This window comes from Lycium barbarum, chromosome 6 (assembly GCF_019175385.1).
Source record: "Lycium barbarum isolate Lr01 chromosome 6, ASM1917538v2, whole genome shotgun sequence".
Lineage (NCBI taxonomy): Eukaryota > Viridiplantae > Streptophyta > Magnoliopsida > Solanales > Solanaceae > Lycium > Lycium barbarum.
Genome location: NC_083342.1, coordinates 111600421 through 111610855, shown reverse-complemented (window position 1 = coordinate 111610855; position 10435 = coordinate 111600421). Strand labels below are relative to the sequence as shown.

Genomic DNA, 10435 nt, shown 5'->3' with positions numbered 1-10435 from the left:
AGAAAATCAGACCGTTATAGTGAAATGTTTTTATAACGAATGACAATTATAGAGAGATTTGACTGTATTTTTCACACACCATCACTAGATAAAAATGAGTACTATTTATAAGTGTTACAATTCTTCCTTAGAATAAATTGGATGATAGTGGAGTAATAAGTTATCAGAACATGAGTTAGTGATAATTTAGTGTCTAAGTAATGGTAGAACATAAGACAGTGGTTACAAAGAATAATGACCACTTTCTAGATCATGCGAAGATTATTTATGAGTGATGATTTAGTAGGAGTTACAACCACTTTATTATAATTTAGTAATGTTATTTTAATATTAATATATCATAGTATTCAACAATTTATAATGTTCCAGGCTACTCTATCCATTACCTTAAACTTTTGAAGTTAAATGCTCAAATTTTTCATATGGTATCAGAGCTAAAAATTTTGTAAGCCTGTTTGCACAGTCATTTATTTCCAGTCATGTTCTATCGCTCTAGGATTCTCTCATCCAAACCCATCGAGCTAGGCACATTCGTCAGCTTGTTGAGCATGATCTCACTCTTCAATCCTCGAAAAAGGATTAAAAAAAATTATATTCAGTTGAGAATAAGTTACACGAGTGGAAATACGTTAGGAAAATATACTTGTCCCTCATGAGTTGTGTAAGGACCTCAAAAAGTAATTATAATGTCTACCCCACCCATCCCGTTAAAGTCTTAAAGATTAAAAGTTGAGAGAATATATATTTATTTAATTATGTTGTTAATCATTAGGACTTGAATTTGTGATCGTCTATTTTAAATTTCATTCTTTTGAGGGACATTAGACTTATGATTTAGAAAAAGAAAAATTGTGTGTGCGAAAAATTATACTCCGTAATTCAATGATGCAACAATTCGATGAATTCCTTGTAGTAATAATTTTTTTGACAAACAACATTTTATTTTAAGAAGCGTGGGTTTAAGGCACCATCGTCGTCAGTCCTATAAGGGAAATTATGACATTTCCTATATCTTATTTATTACTTATAATATCTAATCACCTCCTACATTACCAAGCAAAATCCAGAAACTTCTCCTTCATCTTCTTATACACTCTTCTTTAAATTATTATTACCTAATCACCACCTTTATTAGCAAGCAAATCTAGAAACTCCTCACTTCAGCTTCTTAGCTTGTTCTTAGAAAGTAGAAATATCAAAAAAAGTAGCTCTCTTTTTTCGATCTTCCTCTTTCTCTGTCCAAGGTTATTATTAGGGGTTTCCTATTTTCTTCAAATTCATCTGTTTTTGTTGTTTTTTCTATTGTATTTAGGGTAACAGATTTTGTATCTTCCTGCTACACATTTTTGGTGTTTAGCTTATGGGTTTTTGGCAATACGACCTTTGTATCTGAGTATAAAGTAGAAATTTTCGATCACTTTTTAATTCCTCCTGTTTGCTTGGTGATTCTTGGGTTTATTATTATGTTCAATTTTAATTGATAGGCATAGAGATAATGAGTAGTAAATTGAAAAATCTATATTTGGTTTTTTGGGAAGGATACGGGGTAGATTTTCTCTTTAAGTATTTCTACGGGGGTTGTAATGGTTGAAGATGTAATGATTTATGTAAAAAGTAGCCATGTTGTGAAGCTTTTGGTGGATTTAGTGTGTTCTTTTACGGTCTTGATGTAGCATTTTATGTATTTGAAGGTGTAGGAATAGTATTGCCTTTGGGGAAAACAGATAAAAGATAAAGAAAAATTCGGGGAAAAACAGTGGAAAGAAGATTTTGACCCGATAGCATTCCCCCCCCCCCCCCCCCTAGTGACCCGATAAATGTTTGAAACAAGTATGCATATATATTTTCGCTGTTGAAAACTTTTCTTTCTTATTCTTATAAGAAAAGTTCAACCTCTGTAATTTGCAAAGCAGTCATATAATGTGGCAGAATACAGTAACAAATTTTTAAGACAAAGAATGCTGTAATACGTTTCACAAGATATATAATTGAGTTCTCCATTTATATTTCCATAAATATTAACAGTATAGATGTACTGGTAACTTAAGTTGTTGGACTATTTTACTTCACAAGATAATTCATAGCAGATTAAACTGCAGACCAAAAATAGAAAACTAGATAATTTCAATAGTGTTTATGTTGTGCGAAGTACATAATAGTGTTAATGTTGTCTGATTTTTGCCATTACTATAAATTTGAAACTTTCAGTCACAATGCTTATGTCAATAAGTTTTACGGTTGATCTTATTTGTTGCAGGTTTGACTCTGTGTTGCAGTAATTGTGTACATATGCAGGTTCAGTTTGTTTGATTTAAGTAAGTGTCACTCTTCTGCATTGTTAGATTATCGTCTAATTGCTTCTTCAATTTATTTTGTTGTTATAATTATGGCATTTGCCTATCTCTTTATTTGTCGTTTATTTACTTTGAGTATAGAAAATATGTATTGTACATTTGTTTGAGTTTTTTGTTAAAATTATCATTCATTAAAGTCTCTTTACTAAAAATATACAAAATTGCAGCAATGTCAGACGATAAATGTAGAAAAGATCAAACCTCTAAAACCATAAATGCTAAAAAAAATGATAGGCAACGAGAGTTATATAGGGTTATGGCACCTGAAAAAAAGGAAGCATGTTTAGCTCGACGATGGAGTTATATAAACTAATGGCACCTGAAAAAAAGAGGCATGTTTAGCTCGACGCGGGAGTTATATAAGCTAAAGGCAGCAGAAAAAAAGGAGGCATGTTTAGCTCACAATGAGCAACCAAAGCTACTTCAGTTAATCCATCATCCTTTGAAGTTAGCACTTCTTTCACAGAGCAGGCTTCCTCCGTTGTAAGACGGTCACTGCTTCTTGGTGAAAAGGTTACGCAGTTTTCCTACAACTTACAACCTTACCTAAAAATACTTAAGCTAAAAAGTTTTGTTTATTCAATAAACATGATCATTGTTATACCTCATTTTAACCGGGTTAGAGCGGAGTACAACATATTGGTGATTCCCATATTGCTTCGTTTTAAGGAGTCGCCACCTAATTGATTTAACGGTGAATTAGGACACCTAGATATTAACTAAGGTAAAGCTAAAACTAAACCTCTGTAATGGTCTGCTTAACTAGTGTGATTCTAGGTAAGGGTTCTATATTATCCTAAAGGGAAGGGTTAGGCATCCTTTAGAATCCGTTAACTTACGGTTATCCGACCAACTTAAGTTAATTAATTAAAGCTAAAGATGCAAATATAGGGTTTAAATTTTAAGAAAACGGCTAAGAGATATGGCTAAAATTTCTGAAGGAAATGTAATAATATTGTTTGGAATAAGATTTATAGAAAATAATGACTTGCGTAAAATATGATTTTTAATGCTATTTAAAATAATGCTTATAAATATCATTAAGATTTAAACATTTCTATATGATAATGATATATAAAATAGGGCTTGTGATTACTTGTATAAAAAAGAGGAAGCTTTAAAATGTTATTAAATAAAGCTTATAAGTGTTACTATTGCTTTAAATGAAGTGCAATAACCCTATTCAAAAATAAGATTTGTGAGATATGATAATGTACATATAAGCAAAAGAAAATGCAAATTTATGCCGTGTTTTGATAAATATTTACAACGACTAAATGAGGAGGTACTAATTGACTTTGCATTTTTTAGAATAAACAAATTAGGTTTTATTAACTACATTCGACTAAAAAGTATGCATAATTGATTTAACCCCGAAGAGTTATTTAAAAAAATGTACTTGGATTTAGACTTGTATATTAGTGAAATCCTAAAAATTTCTAAAAAAGTGGTAAGAAACAAAGATGATTTTTAAACCCAAAATATATGGGTATGTTATTTTGCAAATCGATATTCCAATAAAATGAACATTATGTATGTTTATAAATAGCTCAACGTGGAAAGAAGCTTACGGGACTAACAGCGAGTTCTTTCTTACATTCTACCCATTATATTAAGGCTAACTCACTAAATTTTACTAGAATTCATCCAAGTTAGGAAAATAAAAATAGTAAAGGTTAGTCGAATAATACAAATTAAATGCATAATAAAATAAGGCTGAAATAAAATAAAATGGGTTCAGCCCATTTTAGGCCTGCTACTGCTGCTGTTCTTTTGCTATATGGGCTTTGACCCAGAATTTTCATTTTTTGACGCGGATATGGGCTGGCGGGGAATGACTCGAGATGATCACGTTGATCACGTTGCTTTTAGCCCAACACCGAATGCGGAACAAGATGAGTCCCTCGGACTCATATTCGATGGTCATGCATAAGAAGAAAATTAGTATCTAATCAATGGATAAGGCCAGACATGAAGAAAAATAAATTCAAAACATATCAGTAAATCGTGTCTTAGTCAAATAACAAACTGCCTAACCCAGACCAAAGCATATTTTTTATGAATGTAAGATTCTGATTTAGAATTATTTCACTACTGTTTTAAAATCTACGAGCAACAACGGACTAGAAAAGAAGAGGACCTCGACAAGTCATTTCCAGCTTAAACTATGTTCACAGTTTCAACAACCAAATCAAATGATGTATATCTTTTTTATTAAACTGATCAGTAGTACTTTTTCAAACAATGCGACGATGAATCCGCGCTGGCATAGCAGCTAGTCGCCACTAATCAATGAACAATCGGTGAGGAATAAGAACCAACCGAACCAACATACTTAATTTATTTATTTTTTTCATACAACCGTTAAAAGATGGACCTTTCAGATGAGAAGTATTCTGTCTAAACAAATGGAAGCGGGTCCTATATCTATCCAAAAGTGAAATATACCTCTTTGTATGCATTTCAAGATATGAGAGTTATGTCTACTTAGTATACGACATAAATACATAGAACATAAATGTAAAGTTTCATGGAATTAACATACAATTTTTACACAAAGATCCAACGAGAGCAAGTTTAGAATTTCTAGAGAAGGAAGGAAACTAATCAACTATCCCTTTTAGTTATGACTAATTTACCTAAATCCTTTCAACATGACAAAATTTCTAATTCTTTTAAGTTGAGGGCTGTGCATATTAGATGACTTATTCCCTATAGTCCTATACTAATATAGAATAAGCTGCTCAAGATACAACTAGGGCAAAGAGAAAAAAAAATGTTCATTCATATTCGACCGTATATTTTACTTAGAATATAGTGCCAGACCACGCAGTGGACAAGTATTCAACTTGGGGCATGTTCAAAAAGATGTGTTGGACTGATTTTTTTTTTTAAAAAAAAGGTCTGGCTAAACTGTTACTTATCACTGGAACTGCCTCACTGTTAATTGTGAGACTCAAATTACGATTGACAATTTCAAGTAGCAAAATAGTGATTTAGATAACACCAAGCGGGATTTAACAATACCAAATATTCCATGCATGTACAAAACAGGACCAAATCTCTTTTAAAATCAGCGTAAAGCATATTAGTGTACAAACAGTTCATGAGGACAAACAGGATTCCTCAAATGAGATTAAGAACCTGAATTTCTCTTATAATCAAACAGTAGAACCAAGCTCCTTAGTTAAAACCAATATATCCTTCTAGCAATGTCCTAATAACGAATGACGGTGAGAGGGATCATGGACTAAAATCTGAATCTCTATTCAGTTGAAATCCTTTTAAATAGAAAATCAAGCTCAAACAGCTTAGGTGAACCACATACTACTATCTGCGATACTGAGACTAACATCAAGTTAATTGCACGGGCTTCATAGTTTGAAAAGAGTCATTAGGGGAGAAGCAACAGATGGTCTTGCCTCACTTAAGGAATTAGATAAAATGTCATTCCAGTTCCAGTGAAGGCAGTTTCAGCTTAGATCAATCCAAATGACCTTAATGCAGGTATAGACAGAACTAAACAAACTTTATGCGAGTAAACATCATGTTTGACAATAGGGACATACAGACAACATTTAATCCGACTCAAGTTGGCATCATTTTTTATAGTTGAATCTATTATCATGGAATCAGTACTAGCACACGCTTAAACCTATCCCTCAATCATCATCTGAGGGTTAACATACTAACAGATATCAACAGGGGTCTAATCTCTCGCATAGTTAACCAACAATCAGACTATTTGAAGAGAGGAAAAAAACATTTCGGTAAGAAAGCCAACTTAATTACCATACCAAAGATTTTTGTCCATTTCTTGTAACATTAATCACAGACCATATTACCATTTTCAGTTCCAACCATATTCACACCGTCTCAGAACAAACCTAACGCGTTAGATATCCACAACTCAATCATGCTTATTGTTGTTAACAAATAATCAATCTACAAAGACCATTAAACCATACCAAACTCTATCAAGGAACAACCACAGTAAATGCACAAAGCTCGCTAAGCTATATTCGCACTACTAATAGCAATAACCATATGCTAAACTGAACATGAGTGACGCAAAATAACAACGAAAGCAAACAAACTTAGATTAAATGGAGCTAGACAGGAAATGGGAAAGGTGTTCACCTTCTTCGAGTGCAGCGAAGTGGGTACGGGGTTCTTCGATTCACCTCGAAACACTTGAATTTACGTTGAAACAGACCCGAATCAAACTTGGGTGTTCTTAGATTCGATGCAATACGAAAAAAAAGAAGAAAACAGAAGATCGATTTCGTGTCTTAAATCGACGTAGAACGTTGTGACGGCTGCGATCTTAATGCTTTCTCAGGGGTTCTGGTGATAAAGATGAGAGTTTTGTCGATTTCTCTTTTGGGAGTTTTCTTTTCCAAGCTGATTCGCCACTCCTATTTATCCCTATTTTGCTTTGCATTGTCGAAATAAAAGGTGATACGCGTGGGGAACAGGGGAATGGAGACGTGGGTGTAACGTGGGAGAGGAGAGAGGCGATGGGGACACGAGAAAATGGGGGTGTCAGAGGCGTGGGGTGGAGGAGCGTGGTGGAGACAGAGGTCTGAAACGGTGGCATGGGGGGTGGTGTTAGGAGTGTAGTGGGGGCGTGGGGTGTGTCAGAGGAGAACATGGGTGTGACAAAGGTAGTGGAGGTGTCAGAGATGAAGTGGAAGTCACGTGGGGGTATAGGTGCGGTGGAGATGGTGGAAGGTGGATGGAGTTAGGGCGATGGCGACAGAGGTGGGTGATGACGGAGGTGGGTGGCGACGGAGAGATGGATGGAGACGGCGGAGATGGGAGGCGGAGGAAGGTGCGATGGTGGTGAGCGATGAGGATGATGACGGGGAAAAGGAGAGGGAGGCGATGTGAGCTGCGGCGGAAGAGAGAAAAAAAAATGAAGGGAAACCCTTTTTTAAGGGTTTCCCTTATTTTGACGAAAAATTGGATCGGACCCGGTTCGTTTGTGGACCGGGTCGATTTTAGACCGGGTATTAAAAGAATAGGCTAATAAATTAAAACACTGATTATTCTAAAAATTGAGATAAGGGATATGGACTAGTCCAAAATTATCAGGAGTCAATCGGGCTTTAATTTGGAGTCCGGTAAGTCAAAATGCGGACCGAGTGTAAGAAATAGTTTGACTTCTAAATTTGAATAAGAGACCGATTTTGATTAACGATGTACTAAGGGTGCCAGAATATCACCTAATACGGAAATATGTAATTATAAAAAGACCCGAGTAAAAATTATATGATGTCGTAAATGACCGTGCAATAATATTTAATAACAAACGTTATCATTTAAATGTGCGAAATAAAATGCGATGTTTGTGCGGAAGTTGGTAGAAACGTCGAGAAATGCAAGTTTCAATAATACTAAATAATAGCGGCAAATAAATAGCGGTAGTAATACTGCTAATAATAATGACAATAATGATATTGGTAAAAATGATAATGTTGATGATAATGGTGATAAAAAAAAAATAATAGATATAATAATAACAGAAAATAAAAAATATTGATAATTAAAAAATGATACTAATTAATAACAATAATAAGGATGATAGTAATTAATAATAAAAATAATAACAATAAATAACAATTATTGATAATAACAAAATGATAATAAATTAATAATAATAACAATAATAGGGGCAATAATAAAATAATAATGATAATAATAAGAAATAATAATGATGATAATAATAATAATAATAAATAATAATGATTGATAAAATAATGATAATAAATAACGCTGATAATAATGATTAGTAATTAATAATAATAATGACAATGATTATAATGGAAATAACAAGAAATAATAATTAATGACAATTAGTAATAAAATGACAATTTAAGAATAATAATAAAGATAATAATAATAATAATAATAATAATAATAATAATAATAATAATAACTGCAGCGGAATAATAAAACGTGGGTGCTAATAAAAGACTAATAATTATAGTAAAATTTAAATGCATATTTTCAATTTCTCAAAATACCAGAAGTATTAATAGGTATTTCGGGGGAGAGGCGGGACAAAATTGGGTGTCAACAACTTGTCCCTCTTTGCCTGACAATGATGAAAGAATTTTCGGGCAAAGACGTTGACTTAGTAGCCTATTTTGTCCCGGCTAAAGGATTGTGGAGGACTAAGGGTAAATAAAATTACGGCCGAACTCTGGTCTCTGAATCGCCTACATATCTCGGGTTGCACGAGAATCAGGCCGTGTGTAGTTCTGGAATGTCTACGACCCTTATGTCTGGCAAATTACGATTTGGTGCGAATCCTCGCAAAAAAAAATATTGTCCCAGTGTCGAGTTATGATGACACTGGGTATTGTGATAGAACCCTGAAAATTGATTGTGCTGGAATGTGAACGGGAAATTTGAATTCGGAGCCGAGTGTCCGAGGTAGATCTTTGACCCTTGTCGAGAAGTCTGCTTGTCCTTCCCGACGTATTGCCCCAGTTCGCTGCCGAAGAAACAGTTCCACGTTGCGCTAAAGCTCCTGCGAAACTAAAAACTAGATGAAAATAGTCAGTAAGAATAAATATTGAAATACAGCGACGCAAGTGCGGTGCAATGCGGCTGCGAGCATGTTCAGGGTACTAATAATAACAAAACAAGGCAGGTGCGGTGCAATGTCCTTATGCGGAAATTTAAAAAGGGCGGTGCATGGCCCATGTGATATATGAAAAGGCGGTGCTCAGCCTTATGCAGAAATTTACAAAGGGCGGTGCATGGCCCATGTAATATATGAAAGCGATGCGAAGGGCGGTGCGCAGCCCATGCGGAAATTTTAAAAGGGCGGTGCGCAGCCCATGCCTCATATGAAAGGCGGTGCATGGCCTTATGCAGAAATTTTAAAAGGGCGGTGCATGGCCCAGGCAATATGAAAGCGATGCAAAGGGCGGTGCGCAGCCCATGCATCATATGAGAGGCGGTGCATGGCCTTATGCAGAAATTTAAAAAGGGCGGTGCATGGCCCAGTAAATATATGAAAGCGATGCGAAGAGCGGTGCGCAGCTCATGCATCATATGAAAGGCGGTGCATGGCCTTATGCAGAAATTTAAAAGGGCGGTGCATGGCCCAGGCGATATGAAAGCGATGCAAAGGGCGGTGCGCAACCCATGCATCATATGAAAGGCGGTGCATGGCCTTATGCAGAAATTTAAAAGGGCGGTGCATGGCCCAGTAAATATATGAAAGCGATGCGAAGAGCGGTGCGCAGCTCATGCATCATATGAAAGGCGGTGCATGGCCTTATGCAGAAATTTAAAAGGGCGGTGCATGGCCCAGGCGATATGAAAGCGATGCAAAGGGCGGTGCGCAGCCCATGCATCATATGAAAGGCGGTGCATGGCCTTATGCAGAGATTTAAAAGGGAGGTGCATGGCCCAGGCGATATGAAAGCGATGCAAAGGGCGGTGCGCAGCCCATGCATCATATGAAAGGCGGTGCATGGCCTTATGCAGAAATTTAAAAGGGCGGTGCATGGCCCAGTAAATATATGAAAGCGATGCGAAAAGCGGTGCGCAGCTCATGCATCATATGAAAGGCGGTGCATGGCCTTATGCAGAAATTTAAAAGGGCGGTGCATGGCCCAGGCGATATGAAAGCGATGCAAAGGGCGGTGCGCAGCCCATGCATCATATGAAAGGCGGTGCATGGCCTTATGCAGAGATTTAAAAGGGCGGTGCATGGCCCGGTAAATATATTGAAAGCGATGCAAAAGGGCGGTGCGCAGCCCATGCATCATATGGAAACGGTGAGCAATGCAGGTGCAGTGCAATGCGGCCGCGAGCATACGCAGGGGTACTTAAAAATAAATAAAGCAATGTATTCGAAGGCAATAGAAAATATTTGTGCGTTGATATATATCTGAAAAGGATAATTTGCAAGATTAGCTCATTGTGATTGCCGAAAATTATTGACATTTAAAGGCATAATTGATAGAAGAACTCTCAAACCGTTCGACGCGCCATCCTTACAAGGCTGTACATGTTTTAGCTTCTGCAACTTGGAAACCTGCATCCAAAGAAAATTTTGT

The 10435-nt window shown here is 36.0% G+C and overlaps 1 long non-coding RNA gene across 7 annotated transcripts in view; it reads left to right on the top strand.

The window, feature by feature from the left end:
• The first annotated feature begins 1085 nt into the window (after positions 1–1085).
• Positions 1086–10435, top strand: part of LOC132645501 (uncharacterized) — a 37963-nt gene continuing 28613 nt past the window's right edge. For 6 of the 7 annotated variants that reach the window (XR_009584119.1, XR_009584114.1, XR_009584113.1 and 3 more), the window contains exons 1-2: positions 1086–1244; positions 2258–2315. This is a non-coding gene — a long non-coding RNA (uncharacterized LOC132645501). The remainder of the gene's footprint in view (positions 1245–2257; positions 2316–10435) is intronic. The other variant, XR_009584116.1, reaches the window with a different exon arrangement.